The sequence below is a fragment of the Schistocerca americana genome, chromosome 3, assembly GCF_021461395.2.
Source record: "Schistocerca americana isolate TAMUIC-IGC-003095 chromosome 3, iqSchAmer2.1, whole genome shotgun sequence".
Classification (NCBI taxonomy): Eukaryota; Metazoa; Arthropoda; class Insecta; order Orthoptera; family Acrididae; genus Schistocerca; species Schistocerca americana.
Genome location: NC_060121.1, coordinates 385817673 through 385836177, shown reverse-complemented (window position 1 = coordinate 385836177; position 18505 = coordinate 385817673). Strand labels below are relative to the sequence as shown.

At 39.2% G+C, this 18505-nt stretch overlaps 1 protein-coding gene across 1 annotated transcript in view; it reads right to left on the bottom strand.

Annotated features, from left to right (window-relative positions):
- Positions 1-3011, bottom strand: part of LOC124607277 (monocarboxylate transporter 13-like) — a 97152-nt gene extending 94141 nt beyond the window's left edge. Inside the window, exon 1 of the mRNA XM_047139556.1 lies at positions 2895-3011. The gene's annotated coding sequence lies outside the window, so the exon portion shown is untranslated. The remainder of the gene's footprint in view (positions 1-2894) is intronic.
- Between the last annotated feature and the right edge of the window lie 15494 nt (positions 3012-18505).

Below are 18505 nucleotides of genomic sequence, written 5' to 3'. Positions count from 1 at the left end.
TATCTTTTAACAAAGTGCCAGTTACAGGGATAGTGGCTGGACGGTGTGGTCGAGCGGTTCTAGGCGCTTCAGTCTGGAGCCGCGGGGCCACTACGGTCGCAGGTTCGAATCCTGCCTCGGGCAGTGTGATGTCCTTAGGTTAGTTAGGCTTAAGTAGTTCTAAGTTCAAGGGGACTGATGACCTCAGCTGTTAAGTCGCATAGTGCTCAGAGCCATTTGAACCATTAGGGATGGTGGTTGTCACTGAAACAACCGGTTTTCGATTAAACCGGTTCTTCTCGGCTCCACTTTAACCTTACTGTTAAAACCAGTCAAAATATTCGGTTTCTGAAATAACCTGTTTTCGGTTTTTAGTTGCTTCTACTTCCACTAAAAATCATAAACATAAAGTTTGCGAAGGTGAAGCAGATGGGCGCGAAGACAGCGAGAGAGAGAGGACACAAAATGATGACTTCCCAGCATCGTCACTTTTGAATGTCGTCTGTGTTTCACCTTGAAACAACCACAAAGTCAAATGTTCATTTATTAACCCAGGTCTAGAACACTTCAATAAAAAGTAGGTGTTATCAGTCAAATCTACCTTCTATTCCAAAGATGATTGTGGATTTTTTCTCCTTATATGACGTCGCGAGTTCGTTGTGCTCCTCCAGTTTTTCATCTTTTAAAACAAATGGAAGATTGTATTTCATTGCTACCACTGTTCGTAAAATACTTCCAAAACAGGGATGGTGCCATTCTGGAGTACAACTGATGTACTGTACGTGCACACTGCACATACAGACGTGCCGTATAAGCGGCCGCAGCACACCGTCATGGATTCATTATCGTCTTTGCAATGCTCTATCGACTCCATTTCTTGCTAGTTTTTAACTATAGGCGTTGTTAGTAGAATAGTGATGATCGCTTTTCCCAATTTCTGTAATAATGCAATGCCGACGGCCTTGCCGCATTGGTATGGTAACACTAGTTCCCATTAAATCGCCGAAGTTAAGCGCTATTGTGCTTGGCTAGCACTTGAATGGGTGACCTTTCGGGTCTGCCGAGAACTATTAGGAAGTGGGGTGCACTCAGCCCATTGCACAAATTGAGGAACTATTTCAGAATGAGTTTTTCACTCTGCAGTGGAGTGTGCGCTGATATGAAACTTCCTGGCAGATTAAAACTGTGTGCCCGACCGAGACGTGAGTCGTGCTTCGGTAACTCAGATGGTGTCCGCAGCTCGTGGTCGTGCGGTAGCGTCAGGGGTCAGGGATTTTCTCTGCCTCGTGAGGACTGGGTGTTGTGCGATGTCCTTAGGTTAGTTAGGTTTAAAAATAGCCGGCACGGTAGCTCAGCATGTTCGGTCAGAGGGTTAGCGGGGAGCTGTAATAAAAAAACTGAGTCAAACGATCAACAACGAACTTTAACGGATGTCTTACGATGTCTGCACCGAGCAGATGCAACGAAATACATATACATATATATATGTAGGGGCGCCGTGGTCCCGTGGTTAGCGTGAGCAGCTGCGGAGCGAGAGGTCCTTGGTTCAAGTCTTCCCTCGAGTGAAAAGTTTACTTTCTGACTAGCTGCGTTAGTGTAATGGTTAAAGTGTTTGGCTGCGAAGCGAAAGGATCTGAGTTCAAACCTTGTTTGGTGCGTAATATTTTGCCGGCACGGTAGCTCAGCGTGTTCGGTCAGAGGGTTACGTGCCCTCTGTAATAATAATAATTAAAAAAAAAACTGAGTGAAGCGATCATCAACGAACTTCAACGGATGTCTTACGACGTCCGCCCCGACCAGATGCAACGAACAAAAGCGAACAAAATGAGTTTTAAAAAAAAGATGGTAGAGCACTTGCCCGCGGAAGGCATAGGTCCCGAGTTCGAGTCTCGGTCGGGCACACAATTTTAATCTGTCAGGAAGTTTCGAGGAACTACTTGATTGAGAAGTAGCGGCTCGAAGTGACGAAAACTGACAACTGCCAGGAGAATGACGTATTGATAACATGCTTTTCCATAACCGCATCCACCGACTATGACAGGCGTCGCTATGTACTATGGGCCTTCCAAGAATTGTTCGGAAGGACCTTAGTTTAATTTATAATAATGTAATATTTCAAAGCACTGGAAATTTTTCGAATAGATACGACTCCATTTTTTAAAAAGATTAAAAGCCAATAATTCTGGCGCTGCTGCTATGGCAAACCGATATGCTGCTTTTTTATCCGGTTATTAGCGAAAAATTTAAAAAGCCTGTTATAACCGAGACCAAAGAAATACCGAAAAATAACGGTTACTCGGAACTAAAATGCAGGTATCGTTATAACCGGTAGTTTTCCCCCATTTCTAGCTAGTGACCGTGGCTCGGTGCTCGTGCACGGCACCCACTTCCCTATTCCATGTCCCGTCGCATTGGATCCACATTCATCATTTGGCAAGTTTATTTGATTTTCTCTGCCGCCAGCCTTAGTACACCAGCAACAAGGGGTCCAAACGTAATTGCTAACAATCGATTCAAAATTTTCAAATCATATTCTGTGTCATCTCGCTATATGTTGAAATGCGTTCAGGTTGCACTTATTGAAATGAAGATGAAAAGCTTTCATTGTTATTTACAGAGTAAGACAACGTGGTGACAAACCGACTGTCTTGTAGCCATGAGATTCGGTTTCGACTATAGTTTCAGCACTTTTTGTACGTTGGCCTAACTGGAGCTTTTACTTTGGTAAAGCATGCTTAGCACATATATGCTTGACGTATACCGGACGATATAATTCCTGGAGGGGGTTTATGAATCCTGCAAAATTTGTCTTCCTTCCCAAGGATGTGAAAACAAGCTGTTTGTAGGCCACTCTCCGTCGTATGTATTACGTTAGTCGTGCAGTACTTTAAGAAATGTAGAACAAGGAAACATACCTGTAGATAATGTGATGATTTCTGGGTCACGTTGATGTAGGAAAGACGCCTCCTTTCTGTACAGCCCACAGTGCTCCTTAGTAGGATACCTAGGACACTGTGGAAGAGTTACAGTTTCATTTCTACTGGTACTCGGCATACCTGGATGGAATTATATAATTGGCTCTGCCGCTCGTATATAATTGTCCTCGCCACCCACACGAGTGCGAGATAAGGCAAGAGGCTCCCTTTTCTCTGGTGACATATTCAGCCTCTCTGACGTACTTAGCATTGCTGCGTCAGCAGCGAAATACTTTGTTTCATATCCTTCATAGTGTAACGTACAGACTCCTCCTCCCTAGTTTCTAATATGTTTTCGAGAATAGTAAACCGTTTATTTTATTTATTAATACTCGTAGAAGTTTTCTTTTCTATGTTTCAGTTTTACTAAGCACATGTACAGTAATGCTCAAAAGTATCCGAACTACCTGAATTGAATTTCGCCTGATAAGCATGCAACCCACACAACGCAGCTGTCTAGCAGGTCCTCTAATCGCTCCTCGGTACAGTCGTTTGACTATTGAAAATGGTTCCAACAAATCACCGCTAGAAAACACTGCTCTGTATCGCAGTAACTCAAGATGCAAAATAATACCAAGGTACTACAAATATCAGGGAACCCCTTATCACAATTAAGACTGCCCTTAAGGCTTGTAATCTCACATTTATTACAATAAATGACGTACCTGAAATGTTACCACTCTCATTATTACGTCAGATAGGTAGTGGACGTAGTAAGATCGTCGTATACATGATATCCTCTTCAAAGTAACATACCGTACTTATTGTTTAACACAAAATGACAGTAAAAATTTAAGTTATTCACGAGCAGCTAGTTGAGAATACGTACAAATGACACGACGAACCGCCTCGTTCTGCATATGGATTAAAGCCCAGGTCATGCATACCAAGCAAACACTTCGTGACTGACGGAAACTAACAGTCATTCCTGACTAGGCATTCAGAGAGTGATATACCTCGAGTTTAGACAGTATCAGTTAGCAAATACCAACTTTAAATTACATAATGTAAACATTTTTAAGGGACGCGAATTCGTACCCAGCATCTATTGTCCTTGTTAACGAACTAAGGGAGATGTTAAATATTGCTTCTTCACAAGTAACTTACTTGAAATTCCGTGAGGCAAAGCTTTGTGTTGGACAGGGATTCTAAACCAGAACTTAATCACATTGTTATCGAAGTACAATCAACTGTGACATATCGCATTTTCTCGGCAGAAGCTTGATGTTTTAACTTGAATGACGAGATGAAACATTAATTTTTTCCTTCCTAGAACTCCAACCTGGCACCTATCGGTATTATATTCTAGTGAAAACGAACGTTAAATGTGGGTTTGTTACACCAGCAGCGATATGTGATCATGTTTGAACTAGAAATAATATGAAGAAGAGTTCAGTGCTGACTGGGAATCGAATACCACACATATCGTTGTTGACTGCACACGAAGAGACGTCAGCTACCGAATTTTTCTCCACCAGCAGCTCGGAATAACATCCTCGAGCATACAATGATCTCGCTAATAGTTCTGTGTCCCACTGGGCGTCAAAAACGTCAGATATCGTTAGTGCTGTCAACGAATGAAAATACTTTAAAAACCACCAGCAGATAGGTGTTCTCATGCTAGAGCTTGATAATAAATAATGGAAGCTTTAGTGGCGGGCCAGGATTCGAACCCATTCACGCGCAATATGTGGAGATGTTGAGGAATCTGCACTTTTGAACAAACAACAAATTGTAGTCGAGCTGTATTGTCACGAAGGGATCAAATTCCGCGTTAAAGTCGGTCTGAGTGCCATTCCCCGTTCAGAAACAGTTTTATCGACATACAAAAGCTCAAATAAAAGATGGAATAAGTGTCCTGTGACCCTACATAGCGTTTGTTTCCACACTAGAAATAAATAACTAGTACAAGAAAGATTACTGCTGGTAAAGCTTCTACATGACGCGACTTCTGACTTTATTGTGGTTCAACCTAACGTCTACTTGGTAAAGAAGGAATAAAATGTTTAAGGTGAATTTCAGACCACAGTGCCATTATACCTTCTTCACTTGGCGAAGCCGGAAGAGAATAGAATCTGTCTCTCCTTATTAAGAATCATGAGCAGAAGTTGGAATCGAATCCAGACCATAAGTACATGAACTTATCATCAATCCAATAGACCAGCAAATCCTCTTCTCTGTGACTCTTTTTTCTATCATAACGACGTTGCGTCACACTGGATGAGAATTCTGACACACAGGCTCCCTGTAGTGGTTAGCAGCATGTTCAGCATATTCATTTACTTGGTTGACCGAGTCGCCATGAACTAGCTGCCTCGGCTACCCAGTGCATACATTCGACTCTGTTTTGTAATCACCGAAATAAAATCACGTAACTGCCAACAGTGTAGGATGCACAAATTTAAAGAGAAAGTGTTTCTTTCCACTTGAGCTACTCTATTGTGCTATTTGTTTGTTGAAAACGTCGTGAAGTGCAAAAGTGAAGCTCTTACTGTCTGTCTTTCAGACGTTATCAGTCTAATGGAACTTTGAACGTAATTTCCTTCACTCCTCAACCAAAAATAGTCGCACTTGGAAAAAGGGCTAACTTCTGAGACATTTTGTTGTTTTCAGGTTTAATAGACGGCCAGGCAGTAGATGCATCTCGGAACTTTTGTATTACGTATGGGGAGAGCGCATCGTGCCAAAATACGTCAGAAAGGTATTTTCTACGTTAACTGTCGTGTGGCAGTGGAATTTTATTCTTCATCAAACCTTGTTTGACATCATTTATTCAGAACAACTTTTGTACATGCATGTAATCAATAAACAGCATGTGCATTGTCAGACTGTTACAGATAACATCAGAGGATTCGCATATATCGTTGATAATTAATTTTTCTCTCGTGTTTACTATTGTTTTAACAACACTAAAAGAAACCTTACGAAAACTGTGCTCTGTATTATAAGAAATGATATAAAACTACTGACGATAACCTTACGACGAAACTCTGTTTCAATAAAACTGAGTATCTGTACACAAGCGTGCCTGTATCGGCACGAATTAGTAAACTACTATTCACTTAGATTTCGATTGGGTCTGTGTTTAACTGGTATGTAAATGTTGCATTTCATAAATAAAGTTATGTATTCCTAGAATCTCAAAATTTGCTTGTCAGCAGCGGAAAGAGGCGTCACCTGTTGTGCAGGTTTGTAAGTTTTTCACCATTGCACTATTAGCCGAAAGTATTTTCTTGTGATTTCCTTATCGATGTTTGATCTGACTGCTTGTAGCTCTTTCACAGAAGGGATAAAAACGTTACAGTCAGCAAGACTGGAACCGCAAACCATAACAGACGCTTTCTCACCGATCAGCACGTTACCACATAGCTAGGAAAGATGTATCTACATCTACGTGTACATTTATACTTCACAAGCCACCCAACGGTGTGTGGCGGAGGGCACTTTACGTGCCAGTGTCATTACCTCCCTTTCCTGTTCCAGCCGAGTATGGTTCGCGGGAAGATCGACTGCTGGAAAGCCTCCGTGCGCTCTCGAATCTCTCTAATTTTACATTCGTGATCTTATCGGGAGGTATAAGTAGGGGGAAGCAATATATTCAATACCTCATCCAGAAACTCACCCTCTCGAAACTTGGACAGCAAGCTACACCGCGATGCAGAGTGCCTCTCTTGCAGAGTCTGCCACTTGAGTTTGCTAAACATCTCCGTAACGTTAACACTCTTACCAAATAACCCTGTGACGAAACGCGCCGCTCTTCTTTGGATCTTCTATATCTCCTCTCTCAGCCCGACCTGGTGCGGATGCCACCCTGATGAGCAATACTCAAGTATAGGTCGAACGAGTGTTTCGTAAGCCACCTCCTTTGTTGGTGGACTATATTTTCCAAGGACTCTCCCAATGAATCTCAACCTGGCACCCGCCTTCCCAAGATGTGTCTATGCTTCCTTTTACACGGCCAATAGTGGCTAGAACTCGTAAACCGCTATTTAAAGGACGGGATTAGTTGCGATTTTCACGTGCAACGACTTTCCTAGGCCGAAAACAGTAAATTTACAATCTTATGTTACACCTCAAGCAATAATAACTCAGAATATTCAATGGAAATGACAGGAAAAATCAAGTGAACTTTGAGGCTTAATTCCGTGCACACCAGGAAGTAACTCGTCGATCGCAGAGTTGCCAAACATACCTTGCCTTGTTCGCAAATCTCAGTTACATTACCAGCAGAAAGAAGTTGAACCGATGTGATCCTACAGCGGGCTGGGAAGTGACCATAGCTGTCGTCTCAAAGGCGCGGATGCTACGGCCTGGAATACGTAATCCGTCTGATTCACATTTCTGTAACTAGGTTTAACGACTGGAGCGTAGTTACTAATAATACTCAGAACTGACTGAAAACTAAGCATCATAAATCAGTAACTCTAATAGTTGTTTTTATATTTCTTTCGTAAGTTTACTCAAAACTAAGAAACTCATTGACAGACGTTTTCGTGCCTCGCCGATAATCGAGCACAGCAAACAAATAAAAATAAAAAAAAAGTATCCTTCCATCTACTATCTTTGTGTGTTATTGCTCGGTGTTCAAAAAGAAAAACATTATGCCTGCTCCCACGAGGTATTAGAACGAGGGCGCAAGAAGGTAACTAATTATAATCAAAATACACTGAGACGCCAATTTGTCTGTCGTCATAGTGTTAAGTGGACAGAAATAGTTGGGTACTATTGCCTGCATCACCGCCATCCCGTTGTCGTCTTTTCTTACTGAGATTTTCATATTACCCTGAACACAAGACGCCGAGATAAATGTGTATTTCTCCGTGACGAAACATCTCACATTCCAGTCATCCTGATCCATTCATTACGCGCATGGGCAGTAGAGTTTGTTGACGTGAAAAATGCCGGGTTGCACTGTGGTCCGAAAGCCACCTGAAACTGTAGGTTCCCCTATTAACTGGCTAGGTAAGTCAACTCAAAGGTCGGAGGAAAACAATGGCATACCACCTCCAACAAGGCCGTGCCTATTAAAGTACTGTGGTGTTCAAACCAGTTTTCCGACTGATGACTGCTTTACTTTACTGTGGGTTCCAAAGTTAATGATCTTTGGGTTATTAACATTTTTGTGTTTTCATGCTGTGGTTTTGATACAAGTAAACGAAAGTAACCGGCCGATCACTGTCACCACTCGAGTTGTCGAGACGGTAGCCGACGATGCTGTCGACCCCAGTTACAATCTTGGACATGGCTATGTTAAAGTCGAATACCTCTAAGTGCCTTTGTGCACATTTCAAGATATACTTTTATACACTTGTTACACATCCAAATTGATATTTGATAGAGTTGTATTTAGCAACATGAATCAGATATGTTTTCCGAGCAATATATTGGACAACACGTGAGTGCAGCGAGATTTCGTTTGTGTGTTGCGCATGGTGCAAGAAATATTTGTGTTTTGCTTGCTTCTGTGATAGGTTTTACCCCACTGAATGCGAGCAAGCTCACGAATAGACTGTCAATAATTGGAATTACGCAATAATAACTTAAAAGTTGTATTTTTGCATTATGTGTCCCAATGAAAATAAATGTAAAGAGATTATATGCCTACTTCCTCATTACTCGCGCTTCTCGATGTTTTCCTCAGAAAAAAATAAAAAGAGAGAGAGAGAGAGAGAGACAGAGAGAGGAAACATAAATGTATTTCAAATATCAGCTCGGTTACGTCATGTTCGACTCGTGATGTAAAGCAAGGATATTTGATAGGTAGTATCTCGTACTAGCGATATGTATGGATACAAGGTTCTTTCTTTTCTCTCTGCAAACAAACAGAAAAGAATTCAGTAACAAAGTGGTAAGAACACCTATGCAGTGCGACAATTAAACACTCAGCCTTTCTTGGTTATTTTGTTAATCGTTAACAATTTTCTCTAATGAAGTAAACATCCTTGATTACTGATTTTTTATTGCTACCATTGTTATTGTTATTCGTCTCCTCAAAACAGAGTGCCTATCACTCACTGCTGCCGATACACGTAACGAATGGATCAGGATGACTGAAATGTAGGATATTTCGTCACGGAGAATATACACATTTATCTCGGCGTCTTGTGTTCATTGTAATATAAAATCGCAGTAAGAGAAGACGACAACTGGATGCCTCGTTCTAATACACTCTTCCTAATACAGCGTGGGAGCAGGCATAATATTTTGCTTTTTGAACACAGAGCAATAACACACAAAGATAGTAGATAGCGGTGCTGTCAGACGAAAAGATCAATCTGACACAAACTGTGGGAAGTTTGTTTTAGAACCTTCGTACCTGGACAAAGAGCTTTTCCTATTTTAGATATGTGTGCACGTTGCTGCATAAAACGATTTAAGAAGAAACTAAATTCCTTCGGTTAAGGCAATGTTTAAAGAAATCGTCTTAACGGCGCTAAAATGTGGTTTGTGAATCTTTACTAGCCGTACTCTGCCGCGTTTCGTTGGTAGGAAGGCAAAAAGCTTACTGACAAATTTCACAGAAGGAAAAGGGGGACGAAATGTCTCCCACTGGAAGGTCATGTTGTTTTATTTAAATGATTACAAAATCAGCTAAAACGAACAGGGAGGTTGTCAGTATAAGCACATTACTGTTGTCAGTACGATGTTGCACTGCCCAGGACCAGTAATGGTAAAGGACCCGTTTAGGTCAGGCATATTGTATACAGAAGTGGAAGAGAGAACACCAGTAAGTTCTACAATCCGTACGCATTGCATACACACAGAAATTACTGTTACAGTGTACTATTGGAGCCCAATGAGTGAATTGCATATTTTTCGGTGAGAAAGAGCACTGGCAAACAGTCTTCGCTACATTAGGTTACTTAAAGTGGTGTCACTCTGAGCTAGAATTTATTTTCAGCGACTGAGTGTAAGGCAATGAATCGGATGCGGGTTTTGCAACTGTGAAATACTTTCCCACACTATAGAAGCGAATATTAAATTTGAACTAATACTGCGAAAATTTTGAACTTGGATAGCTTAGAATGAAAATCTTTCTCTTTATTGCAAAGGAAAACAATTGTTTTTCTAAAACATTCTCTGTCATACACAACTTGAAATAGGTCACGTCGACCAAATCGTATAGAAGAACTGACAGTGACGTATATCGGAAGACAGTAAGATCCCTTGGCTTTTGGTTTGTCAGTATTCGACAGCCATTTCTAGGCGCATGTAAATGAAGAAAGGCAGCGAGTTTTTGTTATCAAGTAACGTCTTCATAAATTACTTTAGTTTTAATGTAATCTACGAGTAATTGCTGATGTTTGACATTAACATGAAAAGGATTCCGTAGACAGGGAAAGAACCTCTTCGTAGGCAACTACTTCTATAGTGACAAAAAGGCATTAAATGATCTTCAATTACATGTCTTCCAGCAGTGGTATGAATAAAATGACAGTAATAATGACGGTAATAATAGAATTATCCGGTAACTTCGCACTTCACAGTGGATTTTCTCGAACTAAGAAATTTGCTGAATTAGTGAAAATTTCAAAATGTCTTCGCATCGGGTCTATGATGCCTGGAAGAGTCATTACATCCTGCTGACATGAGAATAGCATAATCTCCGCGGCAGAAGCTTGCTTCTACTTAACCATTTAATATACTCGCATTTTTTACACCGTGACTAATATTGTAACCTAAGCACATCATCTGTTACAGCACACTCCTGGGGCTGGGAAATGTGGCCACAATGGACTGGTGGAACAAACTATCACAGGTCCAACGCGTGGGTTCAGGCACTTACTTTTAAGAGGGACAAACAGATTTCCTTTACCTCTGGTAAAGTCAAGAGAAAGATGTTTTAATCCAGATTCCGCATTAAACATCACGTTCCTTCCTTAAGTTGGGAAATGACATAGGCGTAAGTCATGGTAAACAGAAATACTGTCGCCAGTAAACTTACTTACATTAGAAAATTGTATTTTATCTGATAAACCGATAGCCATTTAAAGGAACTTGATTGAACTAGAGACATTGAAAAATTTGGTACTAGGCTGTTATTCGAATTCGTATCTCCTCTTTCGAGGATCTGAATCTCTCGGAACACTATAGTTCAATCATTTCGTTCCTTTTCCCAAGACTGCAATCTTCTCTAGGTCTCCTCCAAAGGTAAGTATGTGGGTCCGAATCCTGATCCAGAACAAAAATATTCATAATTTCATTTCAAGCACTATCACGTGCACACCGGCCTGCTAGTGCAAATTAACGTGCATTTTTTATGTCTGTTCATGTGTTGCCAACAATCGTAATAGGTGTCATTATTTCTGGTCAAACACGCACACTTCTTACTGTTGGTGAGTAAGCAATTGATACTTAAGCTGTATTCTTGGATGATAAAGAAGGACGGTAGGTGTGCGGTTCGATTGTCGCTCAGGCACAAAATTTGTATCCTTGTTTTAGATTGAAACACCTAGCAGCTGGTAAGAAAAACCGATGCATAACATTTGATTTTACTTAGTTAACAATCCGATTACGTGTTGGGTTCGTATCTCCGTCACAGAACGTCACATCATGCGCTTCATCTTTAAAGGCATGCACACTTTGTTACTTCTGAATGGAGGTATATCAGACATTTTTTTACTATAAAAACAGGTTAATAAAGACCCGACTTCAAGATTTCAAACAAAAATTAAAAAGCTGATTGATGATAGTGACTCTTTACTTTCACCGAAAGATAATATAACACTTAAAGCTATGAACCCCACTTTACCTAAGTTGAGATTACAAATCAAATTACGCAAACCAAATTTACCAATTCGTCCAACTGTTAATAATACCAACAGTCCCTCTTATAACCTGAACAAAAAGTTTAATCAAATCTTAAAATCCTTTTACATTTATAAAGAAAATTATAGTATTAAAAACAGTTTCGAATTAACTAGATTAATTTATGATGTGGATATTCTAAAAAACACAAGGTTCGCGTCATTGGACATCACATATCTTTACACGAATATACCTATTCAAGAGACTGTCTCTATTATTAATGATACCTTAACGTATCACAAAATCATGAGCCCCAAAGAAGTAGTAGAGTTCATTGAACCGTTAATAATTACTCTAGATTTTAATTATTTTGCATTTAATAATAAAATATATATTCAGGAAGATGGACTTGCAATGTGGAATTCCCTGGCTAGCACTATAGCAGATATATTCGTCAATTATATTGAAATTCAATTTTTCAAAAATAATCCAGAAATAACAAATAAAATTATATACTACAAAAGATATGTTAACGAAACATTGCTATTATATAACGGTTCTAAGGAAGAAATTGAAGCTTTCGCTAACAACTTAAATAATTTACATCCAAAACTTGTATTTACAGTAGAGCACGAACGTAACAATAGTATTAATTTCCTGGACCTCACAATTACAAACAAAATTGGAAAACATAATATTTCTATTTACAGAAAACCCACATCAACCAATGTAATAATAAATGCTACATCATGCCATCTATTAAGATACAAAATGGCATTTTTTAACACTATGAGCATAGGATACTGAAATAAACCTCTTCAACCTGATGCAATCCTGAAGGAAATTGATACATTAAAACAGATAGCAGATGCTAACAATTATAATTCCCATCAGGTTGATCTGTTATATCAAAAATTAAAAGAAACAAATGTTGCTGTTATAAATTCCAAAAAGAGATTTACAAAAATGTCATACAAGGGACCTATTTCAGATAAAATAAATAAATTATTTAGGAATACAAGCGTGACAATAGCATTTAAAACCAATAACCCACTACAGATGAAACTGAAACACACATTTGGGAATCAATTATATACCAAAAGTCAGGCGTTTACAAAATAATATGTAATGACTGTGAGAAACAGTATATTGGACAAATTGGCCGTAACTTTCTAACACGTTTTAAAGAACATACTGCTGGTACTGCACGTACCAAATCAATATTTGGTCAACATATTGATGGATACAATCATTCTGAGGGTTGCATTTCTAACAATTTGAAAATATTACATACTGTGCCAAAAGAACTACTGCTAAATACTTTAGAAGAAATTGACATCTTTTCACTTCACAAAAGTAATCCATTATCTGTTTTAAACGAACAACTTCAATTCAAAGAAAACATTTCTTTGAGCTTTTCGATGATCTGCTTTAGAATGTTCACTCTTCTGTCCTTAGTTTTTTTAAAATTATCAAGATTTTTAGGAAATATTTTGTCTTTACTTTGTAATTTTATTTCACCAAATATTATTTTATGACTGACTATCTGTTTTAGAATGTTTGATTATATGCTTTTAGACTGCATACTGCTAATTCACATCCTTTTATTTTTGACACTACAGCTCATGGTATTATAATTTTAAATTCCTTCCAATTTCATTATTTTTATTTGTTTATAAGACTGGCATGCAACTTAAGGAATAGCAATGCCTTTTAAAATTTGTCACATGTAATTTAAAAAAATGCAATCTACATACGAACTTCATAGACAATATTTCATAAATATGGACAACTACTTCGTATCGTATTCGTGCAGCATGTAGTATGCGTGTCAACTAAAGATTATTGCAGCCTACTCATTGAAAATCGTTTCAATAAAGACATGTTTCTGCTCAATAATACATCGTCTGACGTGACAGTCTTCGCCATTCCACTTTCGCAACAACTTCGTCGGAAAGACGCCGGCTGCCACATCTTTGCACTGGCGTTTATCCTCACCATGACAACCAGTAGTTTGCCAATCGACTTGACAACTGCTTCAGTGGAAAGAAGCCTGGTGCCTCATCTTTGGAAAGGCGGCCAACTTCGTCATGGCAACCAGTGGTTCCAAATGGTTCACTAACAGGCCTTCAGAGGGCAACCCATGAACTGCCAAACCGAAGTTCACTTATCTTACATATTTAAATATTTTTAACGCTTCTTAATAGACAATAGCTGTTTAATAAGCTAAATCTAGTGTGTGTTTATTTTTATTTCTTGACAATATTCTTTTACTAAGAAATTTTACATTGTTATTCGACTTATCACTCATTGGTTAGTAATGACATCATGCCGTCAGAAGTGGGTGGAGCCTCCATTACATACAGTAAGACGTGCTCTGGTTTCTCCAGTAGTGATTCTCCAGCAGAAAGAGGTTCCTGCTCAATGGTAATTCATCGTTTTATAGCTTTATAGCTTTATGTATGTTCCTTATGTATGTAGCCCTCTAATTACAGCTATCTATACGACTTGTAGGTCTGAAGATGACCACAGTAGTGGTCGAAACCGGTCACCTTAATAAATAAGTCATGATCAAGACTAGTTTTATAGTAAATATTTATGACACATTGATCATTGTCACGCCCATAATGTATTCAAAAGTATGTCAGACATCTTTCGTGGTTAGTTAACAGAGACGAAATAGTCTTGATAGGAGTCACGGTTTATTACGAAAACTGTCGTCTTTTATTTTCAAGTTTAGATTTGGGGAAAATTTCGGTAGTTTATGCCTCTTCATGGCTAGTCAGCATTATGATATGATTAGATTTGCTTAGGTTAGTACTTGTTCCATAGATTTTGAGTACGACATTTCGCAATGATGTGGAACGTATCATTTTAATTAAAGATTTCTTTACGTAGCATGATTCAATTTCTTTACAACAATTTCTTTTCTCTCTCTCTCCCTTATTCTTTTTTATTTTTATCTCTCTCTCTCTCTCTCTCTCTCTCTCTCTCTCTCACTCACCCACTCACTCACTCACACACACACACACACACACACACACACACACACACACAAACACATACACATTCCTTTTTATTTTTGTTTGTTCGTTTTGCTCGACTATCGGCGAGGCACGAAAACGTCTGTCAATGAGTTTCTTAGTTTTGAGTAAACTTACGAAAGAAATATAAAAACAACTATGAGAGTTACTGATTTATGATGCTTAGTTTTCAGTCAGTTCTGAGTATTATTAGTAACTACGCTCCAGTCGTTAAACCTAGTTACAGAAATGTGAACCAGACGGATTACGCTTTCCAGGCCGTAACAACCGCGTCTTTGAGACGCCAGCTATGGTCACATCTCAGTCCGCTGTAGGATCACATCGGTTCAACTTCTTTCTGCTGGTAATGTAACTGAGATTTGCGAACAAGGCAAGGTATGTTTGGCAACTCTGCGATCGACGAGTTACTTCCTGGTGTGCACGGAATTAAGCCTCAAAGTTCACTTGATTTTTCCTGTCATTTCCATTGAATATTCTGAGTTATTATTGCTTGAGGTGTAACAAAAGATTGTAAATTTACGGTTTTCGGCCCCGGAAAGCCGTTGCACGTGAAAATCGCAACTATCCCGTCCTATAAATAGCAGTTTACGATTTCTAGCCACTATTGGCCTCGTAAAAGGAAGCGTAGACACATGCATCTTCCCTAGCTCTATGTGGTAACGTGCTGATTTGTGAGAAAGTCTCTGTTACGGTTTGCGGTTCCCGTCCTGCTTACTGTAACGTTTTTGTCTCTTCTGTGAAAGAGCTGCAAGCAGTCAGATCAAACATCGATAAGGACATCGCAAGAAAATACTTCCGGCTCATAATGCAATGCTGAAAAACTTACAAAGCTGCACAACAGGTAACGCCTCTTTCCGCTGCTGACAAGCAAATTTTGAGTTTCTAGGAATACATAACTTTATTTATGAAATGCAACATTTTCATACCAGTTAAACACAGACCCAATCGAAATCTAAGTGAATAGTAGTTTACTAATTCGTGCCGATACAGGCACGCTTGTGTACAGATACTCAGTTTTATTGAAACAGAGTTTCGTCGTAAGGTTATCGTGGGTAGTTTTATTTCATTTCTTATAATACAGAGCACAGTTTTCGTAAGGTTTCTTTTAGTGTTGTTAAAACAATAGTAAACACGAGAGAGAAATTAATCATCAACGATATATGCGAATTCTCTGATGTTATCTGCAACAGTCTGACAATGCACATGCAGTTTATTGATTACATGCATGTAGAAAAGTTGTTCTGAATAAATGATGTCAAACAAGGTTTGATGAAGAATAAAATTCCACTGCCACACGACAGTTAACGTAGAAAATACCTTTCTGACGTATTTTGGCACGATGCGCTCTCCCCATACGTAATACAAAAGTTCCGAGATGCATCTACTACCTGGCCGTCTATTAAACCTGAAACAACAAAATGTCTCAGAAGTTAGCCCTTTTTCCAAGTGCGACTATTTTTGGTTGAGGAGTGAAGGAAATTACGTTCAAAGTTCCATTAGACTGATAACGTCTGAAAGACAGACAGTAAGAGCTTCACTTTTGCACTTCACGACGTTTTCAACAAACAGATAGCACAATAGAGTAGCTCAAGTGGAAAGAAACACTTTCTCTTTAAATTTGTGCATCCTACACTGTTGGCAGTTACGTGATTTTATTCCGGTAATTACAAAACAGAGTCGAATGTATGCACTGGGTAGCCGAGGCAGCTAGTTCATGGCGACTCGGTCAACCAAGTAAATGAATATGCTGAACATGCTGCTAACCACTACAGGGAGCCTGTGTGTCAGAATTCTCATCCAGTGTGACGCAACGTCGTAATGATAGAAAAAAGAGTCACAGAGAAGAGGATTTGCTGGTCTATTGGATTGATGATAAGTTCATGTACTTATGCTCTGGATTCGATTCCAACTTCTGCTCATGATTCTTGATAAGGAGAGACAGACTGTGGTCTGAAATTCACGTTAAACATGATATTCCTTCTTTACCAAGTAGACGTTAGGTTGAACCACAATAAAGTCAGAAGTCGCGTCATGTGGAAGCTTTATCAGCAGTAATCTTTCTTGTACTAGTTATTTATTTCTAGTGTGGAAGCAAACGCTATGTAGGGTCACAGGACACTTATTCCATCTTTTATTTGAGCTTCTGTATGTCGATAAAACTATTTCCGAACGGGGAATGGCACTCAGACCGACTTTAACGCGGAATTTGATCCCTTCGTGAGAATACAGCTCGACTACAATTTGTTGCTTGTTCAAAAGTGCAGATTCCTCAACATCTCCACATATTGCGCGTGAATGGGTTCGAATCCTGGCCCGGCACTAAAGTTTCCATTATGTATTATCAAGCTCTAGCATAAGAACACCTATCTGCTGGTGGATAATAATTTAGGTTTTTAAAGTATTTTCATTCGTTGTCAACACTAACGATTTCTGACGTTTTTGACGCCCAGTGGGACACAGAACTATTAGCGAGATCATTGTATGCTCAAGGATGTTATTCCGAGCTACTGGTGGAGAAAAATTCGGTAGCTGACGTCTCTTCGTGTGCAGTCAACAACGATATGTGTGGTATTCGATTCCCAGTCAGCACTGGACTCTTCTTCATATTATTTCTAGTTCAAACATGATCACATATCGCTGCTGGTGTAACAAACTGATATTTAACGTTCGTTTTCACTAGAATATAATACCGATAGGTGGCAGGTTGGAGTTCTAGGAAGGAAAAAACTAATGTTTCATCTCGTCATTTCAGTTAAAACATCTAGCTACTGCCGAGAAAATGCGATATGTCTCAGTTGATTGTGCTTCGATAACAATGTGATTAAGTTCTTGTTTAGAATCCCTGTCCAACACAAAGCTTTGCCTCACGGAATTTCAAGTAAGTTACTTGTGAAGAAGCAATATTTAACATCTCCCTTAGTTCGTTAACAAAGACAACAGATGCTGGGTACGAATTCGCGTCCCTTAAAAATGTTTACATTATGTAATTTAAAGTTGATATTTGCTAACTGATACTGTCTAAAATCGAGGTATATCACTCTCCGTATGCCTAGTCAGGAATGACTGTTAGTTTCCGTCAGTCACGAAGTGTTTGCTTGGTATGCATGACCTGGGTTTTAATCCATATGCAGAACGAGGCGGTTCGTCGTGTCATTTGTACGTATTCTAAACTAGCTGCTCGTGAATAACTTAAATTTTTACTGTCATTTTGTGTTAAACAATAAGTACGGTATGTTACTTTGAAGAGGATATCATGTATACGACGAACTTACTACGTGCACTACCTATCTGACGTAATAATGAGAGTGGTAACATTTCAGGTATGACATTTATTGTAATAAATGTGAGGTTACAAGCCTTAAGGGCAGTCTTAATTGTGATAAGGGGTTCCCTGATATTTGTAGTACCTTGGTATTATTTTACATCTTGAGTTAATGTGATACAGAGCAGTGTTTTCTAGTGGTGACTTGTTGGAACCATTTTCAATAGTAAAACGACTGTACCGAGGAGCGATTAGAGGACCTGCCAGACAGCTGCGTTATGTGGGTTGCATACTTATCAGGCGAAATGCAATTCAGGTAGTTCGGATACTTTTGAGCACGACTGTACTTCTATAAACTTCCGCCATAAATTATCATCATCATCCTATAAACTGGGAGAAATACGGTCGAGTACATATTAATACATATGTGCAAGGTAATGAAAATACGTGTACAAGATCTAGGGAGGGTTTACAGGAGGTAGAAACAATTTTTAATG